Genomic DNA, 23,040 nt, shown 5'->3' with positions numbered 1-23,040 from the left:
TTTTTTATTATTTTTTATTGGAGTATAGTTGATTTACAATGTTGTGTTAGTTTCTGCTGTACAGCAAAGTGAATCAGTTATACATATACATATACCCACTCTTTTTTAGATTCTTTTTCCATATAGGTCATTACAGAGTATTGAGTAGAGTTCCCTGTGCTATACAGTAGGTTCTTATTAGTTATCTATTTATATATAGTAGTGTGTATATATCAATACCAATCTCCCAGTTTATCCCTCCTCCCCCTTCCCCCCCTTGGTATCCATAAGTTTGTTTTCTACATCTGTGACTCTATTTCTCGTTTGTAAATAAGTTCATTTGTACCATTTTTTTAGATTCCACATATAAGCTATATCATATGATAATTGTCTTTCTCTGTCTGACTTACTTCACCTAGTATGATAATCTCTAGGTCCATCCATGTTGCTGCAAATGGCATTATTTCATTCTTTTTTATGGCTGAGTAACATTCCCATTGTATATATGTACCACATTTTTTTTATCCATTCCTCCATTGATGGACATTTAGTTTTTGTCCATGTCCTGGCTATTGTAAATAGTGCTGCAGTGAACACTGGGGTGCATGTATCATCTGTATCGAATTATGGTTTTCTCTGTATATAGGCCTAGGAGTGGGATTGCTGGGTCATATGGTAGCTCTATTTTTAGTTTTTTAAGGAACCCCCATACTGTTCTCCATAGTGGCTGTATCAATTTACATTCCCACCAACAGTGCAGGAGGGTTCCCTTTTCTCCACACGCTCTCCAGCATTTATTGTTTGTAGATTTTTTGATGATGGCCATTCTGACCGGAGTGAGGTGATACCTCATTATAGTTTTGGTTTTCATTTCTCTAATAATTAGTGATGTTGACCATCTTTTCACGTGCTTCTTAGCCATATGTATGCCTTCTTTGGAGAAGGTATGCTATTCTTTTTATTTGTTTTTTTGTTTCGCGGTATGCGGGCCTCTCACTGCTGTGGCCTCTCCTGTTGCGGAGCACAGGCTCCGGATGCGCAGGCTCAGGATGCGCAGGCTCAGCGGCCATGGCTCACGGGCCTATCCACTCCGCGGCATGTGGGATCTTCCCGGACCAGGGCACGAACCCGTGTCCCCTGCATTGGCAGGCGGACTCTCAGCCACTGCACCACCAAGGAAGCCCGGTATGCTATTCTTTTTATGTGATGTTGAATCTGTTTGGAGTCTTTGCATTGACACTCATAAGTGCTTTTGGTCTGTGATTTCTGTTTTGTGTTCCTTTGTCATGTTTTGCTATCAGTTTTAGGTTGGCTTTGTCAGGAGGATCTGGAGGTTTTTTGTCTTTTCTACATACTCTAGAACATTTGGTGTCATCTTTTAGTTAAAAGTTGGTAAAATTTACTAGTAAAATCATTTCTGACTGGGGTGTTATTTATTTTTGGTAGGAAATTTGACAACTTTTCACATTTCTCTCATAGTAATTGCTATGTTTTGATTGTCTCTTCTGAGGACAACATTGGCAATTAATATTTTACTAGAAAATAATCTATTTTGTGCATTTAAAAAACTTATTTACATAGAGCTGAGCAAAATCAGCTTTTATAAGCCTTTTTATTTTTATTTATTTATTTTTTTTGCGATACGCGGGCCTCTCACTGTTGTGGCCTCTCCCGTTGCGGAACACAGACTCTGGACACACAGGCTCAGCGGCCATGGCTCACAGGCCCAGCCGCTCTGCAGCATGTGGGATCTTCCCGGACCGGGGCACGAACCCGTGTCCCCTGCATCGGCAGGCAGACTCTCAACCACTGCGCCAGCAAGGAAGCCCTATAAGGCTTTTTCATTTCCATTATGTCTGTGGTTATTAATTTATTTCCATTTCCTATTTTTAGTTTGTGTGCATTCTCCATTTTAAAGGTAGGGTTAATTATTGGGACTTCCCTGGTGGCACAGTGGTTGAGAGTCCACCTGCCAATGCAGGGGACATGGGTTCAAGCCCTGGTCCAGGATGATCCTACACGCCGTGGAGCAAATAGGCCTGTGCACCACAACTAATGAGCCTGTGCTCTAGAGCCTGCAAGCCACAACTACTGAGTCGGCATACCACAACTACTGAAGCCCGTGCGCCTAAAGCCCATGCTCCGCAACAAGAGAAGCCACCACAATGAGAAGCCCGCACACTGCAACGGAGAGTAGCCCCCACTCACTGCAATTAGAGAAAGTCCACGTGCAGCAGCAAAGACGCAATGCAGCCAAAAATAAATAAATAAAAAGAAATAAATAAATGTATTTATTTATTTAAGTAATTAGCCTTCATGTGTTTGTATTTTTTACAGATTTTTTCCTGTAGTTGTTATCTAGTCTCATAGCTTTGTGGTCGGAAAAGATACTTGATATGGTTTCAATTTTCTTAATTTTACCAAGGCTTGATTTGTGACCCAAGATATGATCCATCCTGGAGAATGTTCCATGAGCACTTGAGAAGAATGTGTATTCTGTTGTTTTTGGTTGGAATGTCCTATAAATATCAATTAAGTCCATCTTTTTTAATGTATCATTTAAAGCTTGTGTTTCCTTATTTATTTTCATTTTGGATGATCTGTCCATTGGTGAAAGTAGGGTTAATTATTAATTTTGTTGGGTTTTGGATTTATTTATTAGTATTACTATTTTTCTGTTTTTTAATTCTTTAAAATCTACTTTTATCTTTATGCATTCCTTCCTTTTGCTGTACTAGGTGCAATAATGCCAGTTCATGCCTAATGTAGCATTTTGGAAATTGTTTAAATAAATAAAAATTAGTATGTCATTTCTGTTGCCCTCCATATGAAGAATTTTTTAAAGAGAGAGAATTAAATTTTAGTGAAGAGAAATGGAATAAAGTCCTTAATTTTTTCCTTTGTTTTAGGTAAATATAATTATAATTTTTTCCTTTGTTTTAGATAAATATAATTATAAATTTAACTGTCATGTAATTTTTTAATTTTGGAATTGTTGACAATTTCTCCTAAGTAACAAATCTAATATGACAATAGGAGTAAAAAAAAAAAAATGCTATGCTTATTGACGTTCTTTAAAATGGCCTTCCTCTCTTTTCTTATTTCTTAATAAATTATTCTACAATGGGTCAAGCTATAATATGAAGATCAAGGAAAACTACTTCCCCAGCTTCTCTCCCTGCCAAAACGTTGCTTTATCTATTAATTTAATTGTTTAGCTACCTAACAAATATTCCTTGTTTGTGTATGGTTTTGATATTATGGGCCGGTTAGTTCCAGTCCTTTTAGTTCAATTCAATCCAGCAGTCCTTTACTACCTGCTTGTAAGTGTTCTTAAGTGCAAGAGAGAGAAAACTCAGTAAGCCAAGCCTCCCTCTCTCCACACCTTCTCAACCCCACCCTAAGGAGCTTACAGCCTGTTCTGTTGGTACAGATTGTTCTTTAAGCCTCAATCCGACTTTACTGAAATATGTGTCACAAGACAGGACAGGGAGAAGAAGAGATGGCTTAACCCAGATCATTTGCCATAACTGTAAAAACACGGAACAAAAGTTAGGCAGGTTAATATGCATGCTCAGTAGTCAGAAGGATCCTCACAGCAATATTGCTTTTAACAGCCCTCATGAGCCTGAATGAAGCTCTTATTTGACTCTCTAAATCCTGCTGGTATTGAATCGCCAGATTGTATTTCCCCTGGAGAAGCCTTGGTCCTCCGTGCTCTGCCAAGGAGAGTTGAAGGTGGGGGAGGCCTTCGTTTCCCCACAACTTTTCTCAATTCCTGATGCCATTGGATCCTGAGACTGGTAGAACCAGTTTACATACAAGCTAGCAAAAGAGTTTAGTGACCTTCAGAGATTTTTATTTCTTGCAAATGCAAAATAACCTTAATTATTTCAATTCTTACATTCCACATAGAAGTTAGAAGAGATATGCAAGTAATAAATGCACTTCCGAGATATATTTATCATTTCTTACTTGAAATAGTTAATTCAAAATAATCACCATTATCCTCAGGGACACACTGATGATGGAAGTGGCCTTAGATTTATTATGAAGTTGCAAGGAAATAACAGGATTTGGGGCTTATCACTCACTTTAATACATTAGAAACCAGAAAGCAAAGTGAGAATATGAGAGTATACAATAGTATACCTTTGGAATATTTCAGTAAATTTAGATCTTGTATTTCTTCTATGATGGAAAAGGTGAATCATCTGGAGCCTCTGGACTCCAGTTATTTAGTTATTTTATGAACATTTTATGGGAGGAAGATATCTGCATCCCATGAGTAAGGGCCTCCAAGAGGAAAGTGGGTGGAACCAGGAAATGGTCCCTCCAGGCTCATTCTACTAGTGATGGAAGTTAGTTGTTCAAACAACACTCGTTTCTCATCCTAGTCCCATCTGGAAAGTTTCATCTCTCATTTTCTCTCACTTTTTGTGATATCTACCCAGATCCGATATTTGGTGCAGAGAGTGGGTGCTGTTTTTTAAGGCCATTTTTCATCTGCCTTTGTACCATTACATTTTTATAAAATTATCTCAGTGGTAACATAATTTAAAAGAATCATAGAATGTCCTCCGTATGGCTTTTCTAAGTTAAATTTCTCCGGTTCTTCATATAAAGACTCATCACCTTCCTAATCACTCTCCCACTGGACAAATTTTAATTTGTCCCTGTCTGCATTAAAATAAAATGCTTTAAACAGGAAAATACACTCTAGTTGTAGTTAACAAGAGCAGAAGGATGAGGAAGCAGGCCTCTGACCTTCTTTGTCCTACCCGCTGTAGCCTCTGGCAGCCACGCCACTTTATTGACCCATTATATCATGGTGCACAAAAATTCCGAAGTCTGTTTCACATGAACTGCCAAGTATCCAGGTCTTCTCAGTTGATTTTTGAATCCTGAACCCAGATATATTATACTTGTCAGGGTTCTTGATTGTAAATAACAGAAACCAACTACAGTTCCTTAAGTAGAAATGGAATGTATTGGATGGGTATCTGGTGGCTCCTAGAAGCAAAGAAAAGTAGAAATGGATCAGATACTCGCCACAGTGGCAGGCTGCTCAGGACGTGCCACTCACCGACAGGGCACTCAGTACCCCAAGACTGGTATCTGCACCACTGGACACCTACCATCCTTGTGCTGGGTTCTACTGTCATTGGACATGCACTTTGCCCTTACAGACACTCCTCCCTGCACAGCCACCAGGAAGCATCCCTAATTGGCCTGAACTGTGTTGTCACCCCCTCAGGATATAAAGTCCAGGTGGCAGCATTTGATTGGCTGTGCTTAGGTCTTGTCCTTGCTCATACTCCCAGGGGGATAGCAGCCCTTTTGGCCTCCATAGTGGAGGGGGGCTGCTTCTCTATTATTATCTTAGGGTTCCTCCCAGATAGGTAAAGCTTTTGGACACTGGGCAACCAATATTGTAAATATCTACTATATATACATGATCATTTTTTCTTTAATTTTTATTTCATATTGGAGTATAGTTGATTTACAATGTTGTGTTAGTTTCAGGTGTATAGCAAAGTGATTCAGTGATATATATACATGTAACTATTCTTTATCAAATTCTTTTCCCATTTAGGTTATTACAGAATATTGAGTAGAGTTTCCTGTGCTATGCAGTAGATCCTTGTTGGTTATCTATTTTATATATGGCAGTGCGGGGAATCCCTGGCGGTCCAGTGGTTAGGACATGGGCTTTCACTGCCGTGGGCCCAGGTTCAATCCCTGGTTGGGGAACTAAAAAAAGCCACATGACACAACCAAAAAAATAATACCAAAAAAATACCAAACCAAAAAAAATATAATAATAAATAAACAAACAAATAAATATAGTAGTATGTATATGTCAGTCCCAAACTCCCAATTTATCCCTTTCCCCCACCTTTCCCCTCTGGTAACTATACGTTTGTTTTCTAGGTCTGTGAATCTGTTTCTGTTTTGGAAATAAGTTCATTTGTATCATTTTTGTTAGATTCCACATATAAGCAATATCATATGATATTTGTCTCTGTCTGACTTACTTCACTTAGTATGATAATCTCCAGGTCCAGCCATGTTGCTGCAAATGGCATTGTTTCATTCTTTTTAATGACTGAGTAATATTCCATTGTATATATGTACCACATCTTCTTTATCCATTCATCTGTTGATGGACATTTAGGTTGCTTCCATGTCTTGGCTATTGTAAACAGCACTGCAATGAACATTGGGGTGCAGGTATCCTTTTGAACCATGGTTTTCTCTGGATATATGCCCAGGAGTGGGATTGCTGGATCATATTTAGTTTTTTAAGGAACTTCCATACTGTTCTCCATAGTGCCTGTACCAATTTACATTCCCACCAGCAGTGTAGGAGGGTTCCCTTACTCCACACCATCTCCAGCATTTATCGTTTGTAGACTTTTTGATGATGGCCATTCTGACCAGTGTGAGGTGATATCTCATTGTAGTTTTGATTTACATTTCTCTAGTAATTAGCGATGTTGAGCATCTTGGCATCAATATGTCTTCTTGGAGAAATGTCTATTTAGATCTTCTGCCCATTTTTGGATTGGGTTGTTTGTTTTTTGATATTGAGCTACATGAGCTGTTTGTAAATTTTGGAGATTAATCCCTTGTTGGTCACATCATTTCCAAATATTTTCTCCCATTCTGTGGGTTGTCTTTTCGTTCTGTTTATGGTTTCCTTTGAAGTGCAAGAGCTTTTGAGTTTAATTAGGTCCCATTTGTTTATTTTTGTTTTATTTCCATTACCCTATGGATTGAAAAAGATACTGATACAATTTATGTCAAAGAGTGTTTTGCCTATGTTTTCCTCTAAGAGTTTTTGTTATCCATTCAGCCAGTCTATGTCTTTTGGTTGAAACATTTAATTTTGTTTATATTTAATGTAATTATTGATATGTATGTTCGTATTGCCATTTTGTTAATCATTTTAGATTTGTTTTTGTAGGTGTTTTTTCTCCCCTTCCTGTTTTGTTCTCTTCTCTTGTGATTTGATAACTCACTTTAGTGTTGTGTTTGGATTCCTTTTTCTTTTGTGTGTGTGTATCTATTGTAGATTTTTGGTTTGTAGTTACCATGAGGTTTTGATATAGCAGTCTATATATAAACAAGATTGTTTTAAGTGCTGGCCTTTTAATTTCAAATGCATTTCCAATATCCTGCATTTGTACTCTCCTCTTCGCATGACTGCTGGTTTTGATACCATATTTGTGTGTGGATGATTTCCTACCTTTACTCTATGTTTGCCTTTACCAGTGAGCTTTTCCATTAGTAATTTTCTTGTTTCTAGTTGTGGCCTTTTCTTATCCACCTAGAGAAGTTCCTTTAGCATTTGTTGCAATGCTGGTCTTGTGGTGCTGAATTCTTTTAGCTTTTGCTTCTCTGTAAAGCTTTTGATTTCCCCAAATCTGAATGAGAGCCTTGCTGGGTATAAATTTTCATTTTGTTAATTTGGGTTCAAACTTAAAGTTAATATCTTTCAAGTAATGGTGCTATCATGCAGTTAATTAGTTTTCATTACCAGGTTTCTGCTGCTACACATTTTCTAAGCTAATCCTTTGTGTTTCTCCAGACTCAGTCAAAGGATTGCACAGGATAGGGTCAAAAGTAAGCATTGAGACCAGGCTTCCCTCTGGTTTGAGGACCACACGTATATCTTCAGGAAATAGTTGTCCAAACCTAAACTCAAAAGTATTCCTCCCCACACCCCCAAGAAGAGAATGCAACCTCCAGCTGGGTGAAAGAAAGCTGGTACAGGATACTTAACAACATTTCAGAAAAGCAGAGCTCAAATATTCTAAGACTGAGAATTGCCTCAGTTGATGTCTATCTCCTCTATCCACTACCATCACCTCAAGTCACAGACAACACAGTGTGAAGACACAAACTTTCCAGCCCTCAAACCATATAGAGAGGTATAGAGAGGGAAACAAAGTGCAGCAAACTGGTTTCAGAAGTTTACAGAGGGAAAAGAATCCTCATTCAAAGCAAATAGAAAGTATAAAATCTAGATGGAATGTGAGCAAAATGAAAACAAAAATTGCAAAACAATTTTATAAACATACTTGCTTTTCCAACAATTCACAGAAAGAAAAGAACATAAACATGGTAGCTAAAGGACACAATTTAGAAGAGCCCTAGGAACAAGGGAATTGCCTACAAATGCTTTCCACCACAAACCATTTTAAGAACATGCATTAAATAAAACAAGAGCTCACATACCCTGTGATGAAAAAAGAAAAAAGCAGGATGAGGTGAAAGAAAATAAGGACAAAACAACATAATTATAAAACTAATAAAAGTAAAACAACAAGGAACAGAGTAGAAATAGCTAAAACTTGATTTACTAACAGAGCAAAAGTTCGAAGTAATCACAGTAAATACAGATTAAAAAAACCCAAGACTAAAGTAAGTAGAAAGAAGGAAGGTAATGGAGACTAAAGATTATCTAATATAATCACAAATGATGGCCCTCATATAGTAAACCCATCAAATTAAACAAAAATATTCAAGAGAATACCCCTGAAACAAAGGAAAGTGAATCTGCAGAATTAAAAAATACATTGTGTTTCAAAAAACTTCAACATGGAACATTCAATACCGAGACATATCATGACTTACCTACTGAAACTCAAAAGTAAGAAAGAATTCTTTGGGCATTCAGACAAACAATATCAAATTATCTGCAGGGGACGAACTGACCTCAGAATTTAATGTCAGAAAACAGGAACAATGACTAAATTAACGTTAACCAAGAGTGTCTTATCCAAATAAATTGTCATTCCAGTACATAGGCAAAATGGACTTTCCTAAACATGCAAAAAATCAGGAAACACAGCACCCATGAGCCTCTCAAAAAAACTACTTGGTGATATCCTAGGATTTAAGAGACAAATTTAAGAAAAAAAGGAACAGAGAAACCATATAAAGGGCTTTCAGTGAACACCAAATCTATTTAAATATAGACCAGTACAAACTGTTGCACTGCCACTGAAGAGAACATTACTGTTGCAAACATATAAAGATAGTACTATAAAAGTTGGGGAGAGAGGGTGTGAAGATGGGGGACCATGTTATCCCCATCTTTCATAGAAGGGGTCGACTAATGTATGAATTTGAAACACGTGACTCAAACACGCTTAGTGACTTCCAAAATCTCTTCTTAATCTTTTTTTTTTTTTTTAAGTTTTTTTTGGCTGCACCCCGTGGCATGTGGGATCTTAGTTCCCCGACCAGGGATTGAACCCATGCCTCCTGCATTGGAAGGTGGAGTCTCAACCACTGGACTGCCGGGGAAGTCCCTCTCTTCTTAATCTTAAAGAGATCTTTTAGGAGCTAATATTTCTTATAAAGAAGAAAAAGTTATTGGAAATTCAACAATTCTTTGCACTTAAATTTTGTTTTCTAAGAAATCCAAGTTGTTTTCATCTATGAAATACAAGTAAAACTAAATCAAATACTATTATTTGTTTGATAGTAAAGGAGACTTAACATGAGATGATGTTACACCCGTGGGGTTAGGACGATACAGGTGAATATTAAATACAGTTTATCTCCCCTTTAAAAAATGTACATTTATTTCACTGTGTTCATATCTACTAAGCCAATGGTTTCAAATTATACCTTACACTGGTATATACAATTTGCCAAAACTTATCAAACTGTACACTTAAAATGGGTGTATTTTATTGTATGCAAATTTACCTTGATGAAGTTTATTTAAAAGATTTGTTTAAATTATGCCCTGTTGGAGCCTGCATAGAGGAGCAGGGAAGAAATGAAGGTAAAGGTCACTGGGGAAGGCTTTCCCCTCCCCCAGCTCCCACCCATGTCTTTTTTTTTTTTTTGCGGTATGTGGGCCTCTCACTGTTGTGGCCTCTCCCGTTGTGGAGCACAGATTCCGGACGCACAGGCTCAGCGGCCATGGCTCACGGGCCCAGCCACTCCGCGGCATGTGGGATCTTCCCGGACCGGGGCACGAACCCGTGTCCCCTGCATCGGCAGGCGGACTTTCAACCACTGCGCCACCAGGGAAGCCCCCACCCATGTCTTTTTAATTAATCTGGGCAGTTTAGAATTTCTTTCTTTTACACAAAGACTTCAACACAGGGTTCCATAGCTTTAAGGAAGAAAAACAAAGGAACACAACTGTTTTAAAAGTAGCTATCAGTTAACCTGAATATAAACATAAGTTGTGTACAGTTGTAGGTGGTGGGTAGGAGAAATAAGCTAACATAGTAACTCCAGTGAATTAAAGGTAAACATATTTGAAGCAAACATTTCTGGATGAGACACACACTTCCGCTTTCCAGAGTGGCTTCAACCCAGGTCCTTCCTGGGCAGATGGAGGTGGTCTCCAGATGGCCTGTGGTGCTTTTGCATGTGTGATTGGGCCTCACCGGGTCTTCGACAACCACTCCCTACAACTCGGCCTCTATGGCTTCCCCCAGCCCTGATCAAATTACCAGCAGGCCCACGCCAGGGAGCGGCTGGCCAGGGTCCTGCTCTCACAAAACGTTTGCAGTTTCCCTAACAATTTTTCCCCTCATCCTTGCAATGTTTTGGCAGCTGCGGGACCTCTTTTGCTCCTCCCTTTCAACTTGCCTAATGCTTCGAGCAGCAGGGGAGACCCAAAATCCTGCAGAACCTCCCGGAATGCAAAGCATTTGCAATGAGTCACAGCTGCAGAGGTGCCAGCAAGGGTTGTTCCAGACTGAGAGAGGGAACGAGGGAGGAGGGGTCGGTGGCAGCAACTGCAGAGCTTGTGTCAAAGGCTAGACCGGGAAAGAGGAGCGGCAGCACTGGCTGAAATGAAGAAAGAAAACAACCAGGGAAAAGCTGTGTAGGGACCACTCCTCTGAAGCCTCCTCGCCTGCTCTGCATGGAGCTGTGGGCTCTTAACAGACACATCCTCTAAGCCCCAAACATTTTCACAGGAAAAACAACCTGGAATATAGAGGATTGCAAGTTAGCTGGAGGAAAATGATCCTGACAGTTCTCTAACCAACAACCAGAAAGGGCTGAGCCCACTGAGCTTTGCAGTACTCTATTTTAAGAAGCTCTTTAAAAATGCAGTAGGCGTGCTCTCCTTTAATGCCAACAGAGGGGGCATTCACTGGCTCTTTCTTCCTGCCTGAAAGCACTCCTCCCTTTTAAGTCCTGGAGAGAGCCTTTGGTGTCAAAACACTACCCTCTTTTAAGTGTTTTTATTGATAATTATGAATAGAGAATACATTCGTAATATCCATGCAAAATATTTGAAAAACTGTAAAATAAGAAGTAAATGCCCCTCTCACTTGTGTTCACCCCAGTCACCTAGTTCTCCATCCTGGAAGCAAGCACTGTTATTTGTTTTTTGCATATTTTTCGAGAAGTGTTTTTTGCATGTACAAGCATGTCTGGTATATGTACGTTTTTGTACAAAGAGTATATGTTACACAATGTTCCATTCTTTGTTTTTAATAAACTTAGAAAACTGTTTCATATCAGTACAAATAGAACTCCCCTGTTCATTTGTTGATTTTTAACTAGATATTTAAACAATAGCCTGTTAATACGCATGTTGGTTATTTTCAATCTTTCCCTATTCCAAACTGTGCTTCATTGAATATCTTTGAACATATATCATGTGCAGGTATACATGTAGGTCAGATTTCTAGAGGTGGGATGTCGCATTTTGACATTTTGATAGATATTTTGTCAAATTTCCCTCCATAGAGATTATACAAATGTATATGCACATCCATGAGAGTTTCCCCTATTCAACTTTTTTACGTTTGCCAATTGATAAGTTAAAAAATGGTATCTCGTTGTAATTTTAATTTAGTTTCTTCTTTAACAAATGAGGCTGAGCATCTTTACCTATGTTTGAAAGCTGCTGGCATTTTCTGTTCTGTGAACTATGTTCTCTGCCCATTCTCTATGGCATCATTTGTTCTGATTCACTGGACTCTGTATGTTAAGGAAAATAGTCCTTTGTCAATGTATATACAGGACAATTTTTTTCCACTTGATTTTTCTCTTCCCTTTGTACTTACATTGTTTATTTCATACTGAACTCTCTTTAGTTTTATGTTGTTGAAGTTATCTTTTTATTCTTGGCATCCAGAAAGTTTAGCATTTAGATTGTATGTCCCCTGAAATGACAAAATTTCCCCCCATATCATTTCCTTGAAGATTTGTTATTCTATATTTAGCATTTTAATCTGATCCAGCTGGGATTTATTGTAGTGGCAGGATAAGTAGGCCTCCATCTATAACTTCCTCAGGTGCCTATCCAGTTGTTCCAACACCATTTACTGAATAATCCAATCCTCACCCATGCTACCTTTATCAGAAACTAAGTTTCCATATAAATTTGTGCAGTTTTTTATTGCTACATAAAAAATCACGAGAAATTTAGGAACAAAATAACACACATTTATTACCACACAGTTTCTGTGGGTCAGAAATCCAGGCACACGTTTACCTGGGTCTTCTGCTTCAGGGTCTCTCACAAAGCTGCAAAGTGTCAGCCAGGGCTGGGGTCTCATCTGAGGCTGGCCTGAGGAAGGATTTGCTTCCAAGCTCACGTGGCTGTTGGCAGGATTCAGTTCATTGAGGGGATGTCACATTGAGGGCCTCAGCTTCTTGCTGGCTGGCTGGAGGAGGCCACTCTAAGTTTCTTGCCACGTGGGCCGCTCCTATGGCAGGAATCTTCATCAGTGCCAGCAAGGGGCAATGTCAGCAGAGTCCACTAGCAAGGTGGACGTACAATATACAGAAGCCACATTCCATCAGCCATGCCGTAACCTGTTGGTTAGAAGAAAGCCACAGGCCCCACTCACATGCAAGGGGAGAGGATTACACAAGGGATTCATTGGGTGCCAACCTAGAGTCTGTCTGCTTCTGGGCCCCAGTGATTGGTGTCCCTCCCACATGCAAAATGCACCCACCTTTTAAAGTTCTCTAGAAGTCTCATCGCATTACAGCATCACTTTGAGGTCCAGAATCTCAACATCTAAATCAGTCCCAGGTGGGGCTGAAGCACCTCAGGTGTGGTTCATTAAGTCCAGCCCCCAGAGCACAATTCCTCTGCCTGTGAACCTGTGAGACTAATGAGACAAGTCATCTGCCCAAATACCCGACATACAGAGGTGGGATGGCAAAGGATGACAGCCAGAGCCACTCCCATTCAGAAAGGGAGAAAACTGGGGTGTGCAAAGGAGTCACTGTCCATAGCAACTCACAGGTTTGGGTTTGTTCAAAATTTCCATAGCTCAACAGCAATATTCTATTTCGTGCATTTGTTTTTTCCTGCTCTTTTCTTTATAAATACATATCGTTTATTTTTTATTACTCCTCTTTTAGTCACCGCCTTCATCATTATCACTTACATCGTGTACTTTTCTAAGTGCTTTACACATATTAACTTATTTAACCCTTATTTAACAGCCCGATGAGGGTGAGTACTATTGTTACCCTTATTTTACCTAAGAGCAGAATGAAGTACCGAGAGGTTAAATAACTTTCCGAGAGCGTGCAGGTAGTAAGTGGCAGAGTCAGACATAAGATGAGTATTCCTGGAAGAATAATTTATAGGAGGTTTGAGTGAAGGAGGAACTGAACCGGTGTTGCCAGCTGGCAAAAATTCTTCCCTGTTCCTTGTAACACAAAGTTGTACGTGTGCGCGCATGTGTGTGTGCGTGTGTGTGATGCTTTAGCCCTTTCTGATCCCCAGTCAGTACCGATCAACAGCTGCGGGACTATTCACAATTTATAGGTATTTTTTTCCTACCTTATTTCACTGACAGGCTGTTTCCAGCAAATACAGCAAGGGTATGTGTTTCTTCTTTTACCCCTCCCAACCCTGCCACTCCTCAGTGCCACCTGGGCACTCCTGCAGCTGCCTAAGCCAGCCTGTTTGCATCCCTCTCTGACAAGGGAGTGTGGAATTCTCCCTCGTGGCGTAGGCACGCCACACGGAGGAATCTGTCTGGGATCCACACTAAAGGGCCTCTGCCTGGCACCTGCACCAGCCCTCACTGATCCTCACTGCATCTGGCATCACTTCTTCTTTGATCAGGGCTTGTAGTTTCACTTTGGTTGCCCATTCAGTACCATTCCCCTTTTCTCTCCTTCTAATAAAACCCCAACTTTTTTCAAGCATCCAACATGCCCACACACAGCCCAGGAGATTGGGGTGAAGATGGCTCCATCCCTCGATTCTCAGTCAAGAAATGGGCTGTGGTTGACCTAAACCGATTTCAGTAATTCTTCCCCCTTCTTCACCTGTGTTTGGTTCAGTGGCCGAGGTTTGAGCCAAATAGCACGTGGCAATCCCTTTGGTGACAGTTATTGATCCAGAGGCAGGCATGTGAACTAAGTTGGCCCATCAGGACTTTTATGACTTTCTCACCTAGAGGATGTGAACAAGAGATCAGGTAGCCCAAATTGCTATGGGCAGCCACAAGAGGAACACAAGGGGAACCAGCCTTCAGATGAATCCTATGGACAACAGCAAAAAGAGTCAGAAAAAATCTGGGTGACTGATGATATTGTCCAGCCTGACATATCTTTGGAGTTCCTGTTATATGACTTAATAAATTTCCCTATTTTTTAAGCCAGTCTGAGTCAGACTTTCTGCTACTTGCAGTCAAAAGCTTCCTAATTAGTACAGAATTAAAGAAGTTGCCTAGTTTGGTCAAACATATATCTTGTATTTTTATTGTTTTAGCCTTTTCACTTATTTTTGAGGATGTTCAAAACTAACTGGAGTTCAATTACCTTCATGAGCTGTACTAGTTCAATCAGAATTTTAAACTATCGAAATGTATGATCAGCTTCAAAACACAGAGCAGCAAAGGAAGCTCAGCTTTGCAGTAATTGTCATACTCAAGGAAGCAGGGGGCATCCCACAGCATTACACGTGTACAGGCCTCCTTAGACTTCCCACTTCCCACTGTATTTTTCTCTCTATATGCCAGTCACCCGCACTGGGGGGTGTGGGGTGCTTGAGGCAGAGATTGGGTTCTCCTTGTCCATGTCTTTGTATAGGACCTGCAACTTAAGAATGAGTGCCAGGCACAAAAACTCCAATGTTCATTTCCAAATCTCAGAGTAATTCCAAAAGCCCCGTAGGATGCCCCAGGTATAAAAACTGAAATCAGAATAGCACTCTGAGTATATAAGGGGAGGTGCTGAATAAGTAAAGACTTCTCTGAATTTTCAGAACCTGTAACTATGGTGGAGTGCAGGAGGAAATGTTACATCAGGGTTTTTCTTCCTCAATTACTCATTGTGTTGTTTGTGCTAAATTTGTTGTATATTGTGTCTGAGTGGTCCTTACTACTCTTCTTCTCCCAGAGAAAAGGAGAGAGTTTTTGTACTTCAAGCCCAGCACGGAGGATTGATCTAAGTGAGTGTGGGGGAGGATGGGATAAGGCTGAGCTTAGAACTAGGCATTTCGGGGCTTCCCTGGTGGCACAGTGGTTAAGAATCCACCTGCCAATGCAGGGGACACGGGTTTGAGCCCTGGTCCAGGAAGATCCCACGTGCTGTGGAGCAACTGAGCCTGTGCACCACAACTACTGAGCCTGAGCTCTAGAGCCTGTGAGCCACAACTACTGAGCCCATGCACAACTACTGGGCCCACGAGCCACAACTACTGAGCCCGCAAGCCACAACTACTGAGCCCATGCACAACTACTGGGCCCACGAGCCACAACTACTGAGCCCGCAAGCCACAACTACTGAGCCCATGCACAACTACTGGGCCCGCAAGCCACAACTACTGAAGCCCGCACACCTAGAGCCCGTGCTCCACAACAAGAGAAGCCACCGCAATGAGAAGCCCACGCACCGCAACGAAGAGTAACCCCCACTCACTGCGACTAGAGAAAGCCCGTGCGCAGCAAAGAAGACCCAGCGCAGCCAAAAATAAAAATAAATAAATAGATAAGTTTATAAAAAAAAAGAACTAGGCATTTCCCCAAACTTGGGTAGCTGGGAAAGGGTAGCTTTTACAGGTTTCCAGGAAGTGAGAGGAATGGGACTCCATTTGCACAGTGTCTCAGGTAAGGGATTGAGGGAATTGCCTGTGTCTCTGGGAGTGAGTTTACCCATCAGCAGAGTGGACAACTCTGAAGAGCTATCAGGTTGGCTCAGATAAAATTGTCTTAATGGGTGACCCTGGAGGCCCAGCACTCAACAGCTGCCACGGTGAGCAGAAAGGGCAACCTCAACAATGTCAAGAAAATCTTGTTTCCACTCATGGTTTGTGCATTTTAAGAAGTCCTTTCCCACGCATAGGTCACAAGTATATATATATATTTTTCTATTAGCTTCATGATAGCTTTGAACATATGTCTTTAACCCTTTTGGAGCCAACATTTGTTTATGTAATTGATAGGGATTTGGTTTAATTTTTCTCAATATAGTGAGCCAGTTTTCCTATCTAGTAAACAGTCCATCCTTTCCCAGACTTATATGTGGGGACCAAGTTCCAATCTAAACACAGTTCTATCTCTGAGTTCTGTCATTCTGTTCCAGTTGTCCATTTTGTCTGTTCTTGAACCAGTACCATAACGTTTGAATCATATAGCTTAGTAGTATTCTTAAATACTCTTTGCCTTTCTTTCTCAAGGTAGACTTAGCTAAATCATGGACTTGTGTTTCCAAATAAATTTTAGGATAAATTTTCAGTGTTTCTCAAAAAACAAACAAGCCAACCCTGCCATTTTGACAGAGATTGAATTTAATTTATAGATTAATTTGGAGAGAACCTGCATTTTCATATTATGCCATTCTGTGCATGAGTGTGGAATACCTCTTCATTTATTCGGATATTTTATGTCTTTTAATAGAGTTTAAAATTTTTTCTTACAGAGCTCTAGTGTATTCTTTGTTAATTCCTAGATATTCTAATAGTCTGTTGCTGCTGTGAAATATGTCTTATTTTTCTATTATGTATTTTCTAGTTTATTATTGCTAGTGTAAAGAAATGCTATTGATTTTTGTCTCATCAATTATTTATACCTTACTTGGGACAGGTTCCATAGATTTTTCCCTGGGAGAGATTTTAGTAGGTAAAAGGGGAAAGGAAAAAGAACATGAAGATACATGTGAGGACAAGAGGCTCTGCAAGAAGCCAAAAGGACAGGCTGCCAGATGCTTTGGAAACCAATTTTATTACTTCATCTTTTTCCCTAAACTTTCATAAAATTATCCTAATTCTAGCAAAGAGGGCAGCCTCTTCAGAAATGTTTCTGCCATTCTTTCCTCCATGACTGGTTCCACCATCAGAATCTATCTGGAGTCCAGTCCCCTCTCAGCACTGTCACCACTACCTCTATATCCCAGGTCCTCTCCTCTAATCCAAGCAGTCACCTATGACAGTAGGCTTCCAGTTGGTCTCCCACATTCTACACTCCCCTGTACAGTCTGTCCCGTCAAGCCTGTCCTTTCATCATGTCACTCAGCTACTCAAAACTCTGTACTCTGGATCCTTACCTCATTCAGCTTAGAAGCCAGAGTGTTACTGTTGCTCTCCATGGGAGCTGGCTCCCTGTTTGCTCTCTGACCTCATCACCTACCATGCTCCCTCCTGTTCACTTTGTTCCAGCCACGTTCCAACTCGGCAAGCAAGCTGCAGCCTTGGGGCCTTAATGAATTATACTTTTCTGCATAACAAATTATCCCAACGCTTAGCATCTTGAAATAACAAAGCTTTATTATTTCTCAGTTTTTGAGGGTCAGAAAGCCAGTGGGGGGGGGTTCTGAATCAAGGTCTCTGATAAGGTTGCTGTCAAGCTTTTGTCTGTGGCTCCAGTGTCATCTGAAGGCTCAACTGGGGGAGGGGCTACTTCTAAGCTCATTCACGAGGTTGTTGGCAAGCCTCAGGTCCTCGTGGATTTGGGGACTGAGGGCTTCCTTTCCTCCCTGACTGCTGGCCAGACACAGCCCTCAATTTCTTGCTGCGTGAGCCTCTCTGTAGAGCAGAGGGCAGCTCTCCTGGCAGCTTGCTTCCCCAGGGAGAGTGATCTGAGAGAAAATGAGCACCCAGAGTGGAAGCTGTAATCTTTTTAAAACCTAATCTCAGAAGTAACGTATCATCAGTTTTACCATATTCTGTTTATTTCAAATTCAGCATACACTCCAGGAGAGGGGAGTCAAGCTCTACCTCTTAAAGAGCACCAAGCATTCATGGACATATTTTTTGTAACCATCACAAGAACTTTGCACCCATTACATCTGCTGTGGCTGGGGGGGTGGGGGGGTGTCACTGAAATGCTGACTCCTTCTCTCATTCAGGTCTCTGCTCATCATAGAGGCTTCCTATGACCTTCCTGTCTAAAACAGCATAATTCCCTGTTCCCTTCTTCTGTTTATTTTTCATAGCCCTCATCATCTGACATGTTAGGTTTTATTTGTTTATAATTTGTCTTCCCACTAGAATATTAGCTTGGTAAGTGTAGGAACTTTGCTTTGCTTGCTGTTAAATCCCCAGTACTCTAGAATTATGACTGGCATATAGTAAGCATTCAGTAAATACTTGTAGGGAGAGAGGAGAAAGGGGAGAAGGGAATCCCAGAAAAGGGTTCCCTGTCTTTAATGTCTTCCAGATGGAGACCTGGTTCATGTCTTGAGTCAACTATCCATCCAACCCAGCCCCTTGGGTCTAGAGGAATCCCAGGTGCCGGATGGCAGGTCAGAAAGGAACCAGTGGCTTATCTACCCATGGGAATTTGTAATAGGTTAAATTATGTCACAAAAAAAGATATGTCCGAGTACTAATCCCTACTACCTGTGAATGTGACCTTATTTGACAATAAGGTCTCTCCAGATGCAATTACATTAAAGATCTCAAGATGAGATCATCCTGGAGTTAGGGTGGGCCCTAAATTCAACGGCTGGTGTCCTTATAAGAGGAAAGGGAGATCTGAAGCACAAAGACACAGGGAGAAGAAGGCCAAGTGAAGACAGAGGCAGAGACTGTATTTATGCTGCCGTAAGCCAAGGAACGCCCGAAGCCACCAGAAGCCAGAAGGAGAAAGGCAGGATTTTCCCTTTGGTCCTTCAGAGGGAGCGCAGCCCTGCCAACACCTTCATTGCAGACTTCTCGAGCCTCCACAACCATGGGAGAATACATTTCTATTGGTTAATGCCACCCAGTTTGTGGTCATTTGTTAGGGCAGCCCTAGGAAACTAATACAGGATTTAAGCACTTCTCTGAGACCCTCTTCCTTGGGCCTCTGATTATAAGTGATTAAGAAGAATCATCTCCAAGACTTACATAAAAATGTATGACTCAGATCATTTTTCATAACTTACATGCCAAATAAAAACCCTTTAAAATCATATTGCCAACTACATATAAAACTTTTTAAAAACAACTCGCTTATTATATATGCTTAGAATTCTAACTTCGGGATATATAAGAAATGGTATCATTTGTTGCCTCTACTGAAGGAGACATTTTGAAGTATATACCCTTTTGTGCTACTTGAGGTTTTATCTTGCACCTTCCTTTCCCTAACATACAAACACACCGTTAAGAAAAAAATAGCATAGTATTCCTATTGCTTCTATAAACTAGGATGTAGTTTTCACAGTTATGTAAGAGTACCTTTTAGCCAACAATTGCTTAATCAAAAACAAACAACTATCAAACTATTCATTTGTTTACATAAAAAACAGCGATCGAGGGCTTCCCTGGTGGCTCAGTGGTTGACAGTCGGCTTGCCGGTGCAGGGGACGCGGGTTTGTGTCCCAGTCCGGGAGGATTCTGCATGCCGCGGAGCGGCTGGGCCCATGAGCCATGGCCGCTGAGCCTGCGCGTCCGGAGCCTGTGCTCCGCAACGGGAGAGGCCACAATGGTGAGAGGCCCGCGTACCGCAAAAAAAAAAAAAAAAACAAAACAGCGGTTATGGGGGGCGGTGGAGAGGAGGGAGAATCGGGAGGTGTTGGCCGAAGGGTACATAGTTTCAGTTACGCAAGATGAGTAAGTTCTAGAAAATCCACTCTACACTATAGTACATATAGTTAATAATACTGTTCTGCATATTCCAAAACTTGTTAAGAATGTAGATCTTGTATTAAATGTTCTTATCACAAAAAAGAGGGGAGGAGGAGATGTTTAGAGGTGATAGTTATGTTTATGGCAATGTTTATTGTGGTATTCATGTATTCATGGCCGTATACTTACTTTCAAACTCATCCAGGTAAATATGTACAGCTTTCTTTGTATATCAAGCATACTGAATTTAAAAATATTGTTTAAAAGGACACTGATGTTACTAATACCAGTTGTGAGATTTTGGTGCTTTGTTACATTGCCGCTGCCTGAAATCTGTTGGCAAGTCAAATTTGTCTTCCTCCACTTATTTAATTTCTTTGTTGTAGCTTTGGACTGTTCGGGTATGTTTACACCTTCCACAATACGGTTAGATAAAAGTGAGGGCACGCTGGATGATTGTTACCACTGGATTCTCTTTAAAAAAGAAAAGTAACCCCAGCCATTTTTTGTTTTGGGTGTTTTTTTTTCCATACAGAGAGCTGAGACAGGCTTATGCATGCACGTTAAATTTAAGGATAGTGATCATTGTGTCTGTCCATAAGTAAGCATTTTGGGAGATCCAAAATAAAACTGCAGTCATTGATATTCATTTCTTCTTTCTTTCATTCAAATGTATTGCCTGCATGTGCCTTGTAATGTGTTAGAGGCTAAGGACAAAAGCAATGAGGCAGGGAATCTGCTCTCAAGATGGTTACAGACTTGTAGCTGAGTATGCATGATTCACTACGATGGGTACAGTAATAGCACACAGCAGCCCACATGAAAGGAGTGAATTGCCATGCCAGGGACCCGCGAGGAGCTTAAAGAGGAGACCTCAGACAGTAAAAGTCATAGAGATGATTAATTTTGTTAATGGCTCCAGGATGGACTATATTACTATACTATAACTGTAATACCAGGCCATCTGAACAGAATTGTTTATTTGTCTTATATTATGAATGTCTGTGATTCTTCTTTTTTTTTTTTTTTAAACGCTTCACAAATTTTTGTGTCATCCTTGCGCAGGGGCCATGCTAATCTTCTCTGTGTCGTTCCAATTCTGGTGTATGTGCTGCCGAAGTGAGCACTGAATGTCTGTGATTCTTGGCAGTGTATATTCCTGATGTGCTCTTAGCAAATTTCAAGAACTTCACTGGGCTCAATCACATACGTCATGGGAGGATGATGACCATCAAACAAGAGGTATAAATTGGAAGCAGAGAGAGAATTCTCTGTAAGGAAAATAAAATGAAGGAGCTATACATTTTGCAATTAAAATTTGACATTGTTGGCTAATTCAGAACTGCAGTGATTTGGTCCATGCACTGCACTACACTTTACAATTCTCACTGTTAGGAGCTAGACAGAAACTTTATAAAACTGTTTTGAATAGTGTGGTTCTATCAAAAGTTTAGTCTTGATTTTAGAATTAGAAAAATTTTTTTTAATTTTTTTCAATTAAAAAATATTTTAGTACAAACCAGTTCTGCAAAAGGACATCATTTCCATTCTATGGCAGAGAAGCTAACTGCTTCTCCTCTTCTTCTTGGGTACGTGGCTAGACCACATGGCCCAGCTCCCCTCTTGCCGACAGGAGTAGCCCTGTGACTGAGTCCCAGTCAGTGGGAGGAGTTAAACTGGTGTGTGCCACTGCCAGGCCTGATCCGCGAAAAACCCGTGCTGACCCTTCTTGCTCTTTGCCCCTTGCAGCTGTCTGGAAGGCAGATGACCCCAGGACCACCTTGGAAGCCACCCGTTAAAGACAGCAGAGCCTCTATCAGCTCGGCTGCCCAAATGATACACAAGGAGGAGCCCCACTGACCCACGCAGTTTACCCAGTCCTGTTCTGTGAACAAGAAATAACTCTATGGTATTTCAGACATGATATATTTTAGGGTCAGTCTGTTGCAGTAGTTAGCCTTTTCTAAGTCATACACTTGCCTAGCAAAATTCTTCCCTCTTACTTTTTTGGGGGAGGGAGGAGACACACAAGAAGGGACAAGTTAAGGGAAATTTAATTATAATGTTTGTGCGGAGCCTCTGTCATTTGCCCCTTTAAACCCATGCTCCATCCTTCCGTACCCTGCTTTCAGTCCCTGAAGACTGACTTCCATCTCTGGGCCTCTCGGCCCTCTGAGTGCCTGGGAGATGAGTGGGAGCGAGGGTAGGGAGGTCAGGATATTTCTGGCCCTGGTTTGCTCCCTGTGAGGTCCTATCCGAAGTTCATTACTCCTCTCAATCTGGCTGTTTCACATGACTGTCTCACTGCTTCCGGATTCAAGTAGCAGTTCCCTGCCCGCGTCCACGTGGGCTTTGCATTGGTCATCCCAGCTTAGTCAGCTTCGGCTGCCGCAACAAAGTACCATAGACTGGGTGGCTTCAACAACAGACATTTATTTCTCATAGTCTAGAAGCTGGGAAGTCTGAGATCAGGGTGCCAGCATGGTGAGCTTCTGGTGAAAGCCAACTTCCTGGCTTGCAGACAGCTGCCTACTTGCCTTATCCTCCTCACATGGTGAGGAAAGAGAGAGAGAGAGAGAGAGAGAGAGAAACTCTCTGGTCCCTTCTCATAAAACCAGTAATCCCATCATGGGGACCCCACCTGCATAACCTCATCTAAACCTAATTACCTCCCAAAGGCCTAATTACCTCTTTGATGCCATCACACTGGGAGGTTAAGGGCTGCAGAGGGGTAGGGAGGTCACAAACATTTAGTCCATAACAGGCCTAGGCATGTGTTGTCAGCCACACTGCTATGAGACCCAGGTCAGCATGGCATCCCTTGCCCACACCTAGCCTACACCCACACCTGTGTGTTGTCCCTCTGTAAATAAACCCTCCTAGAATCATCCTTTGAATGTGCCATCTGTTTCCTGTTAGCACTCTGACTGAGACCATATTGCTTTGTTTTAACTCTCAAAAATGATAGTAGCATGGGCTTCCCTGGTGGCGCAGTGGTTGAGAGCTCGCCTGCCGATGCAGGGGACACGGGTTCGTGCCGCGGA

At 41.2% G+C, this 23,040-nt stretch overlaps 1 non-coding gene across 1 annotated transcript; it reads right to left on the bottom strand.

Annotated features, from left to right (window-relative positions):
* Positions 1–21,016: 21,016 nt before the first annotated feature.
* LOC112392915 (U6 spliceosomal RNA) lies at positions 21,017–21,123 on the bottom strand. Its single transcript, XR_003001785.1, has one exon. It is a non-coding gene; the product is annotated as a U6 spliceosomal RNA (small nuclear RNA).
* Between the last annotated feature and the right edge of the window lie 1,917 nt (positions 21,124–23,040).

The sequence above is a fragment of the Neophocaena asiaeorientalis genome, unplaced genomic scaffold, assembly GCF_003031525.2.
Source record: "Neophocaena asiaeorientalis asiaeorientalis breed wild unplaced genomic scaffold, Neophocaena_asiaeorientalis_V1.1 scaffold547, whole genome shotgun sequence".
Taxonomy (NCBI): domain Eukaryota; kingdom Metazoa; phylum Chordata; class Mammalia; order Artiodactyla; family Phocoenidae; genus Neophocaena; species Neophocaena asiaeorientalis.
Note: the sequence above shows the minus strand (reverse complement) of the source record. Positions and strands in the feature narration are given on the sequence as shown.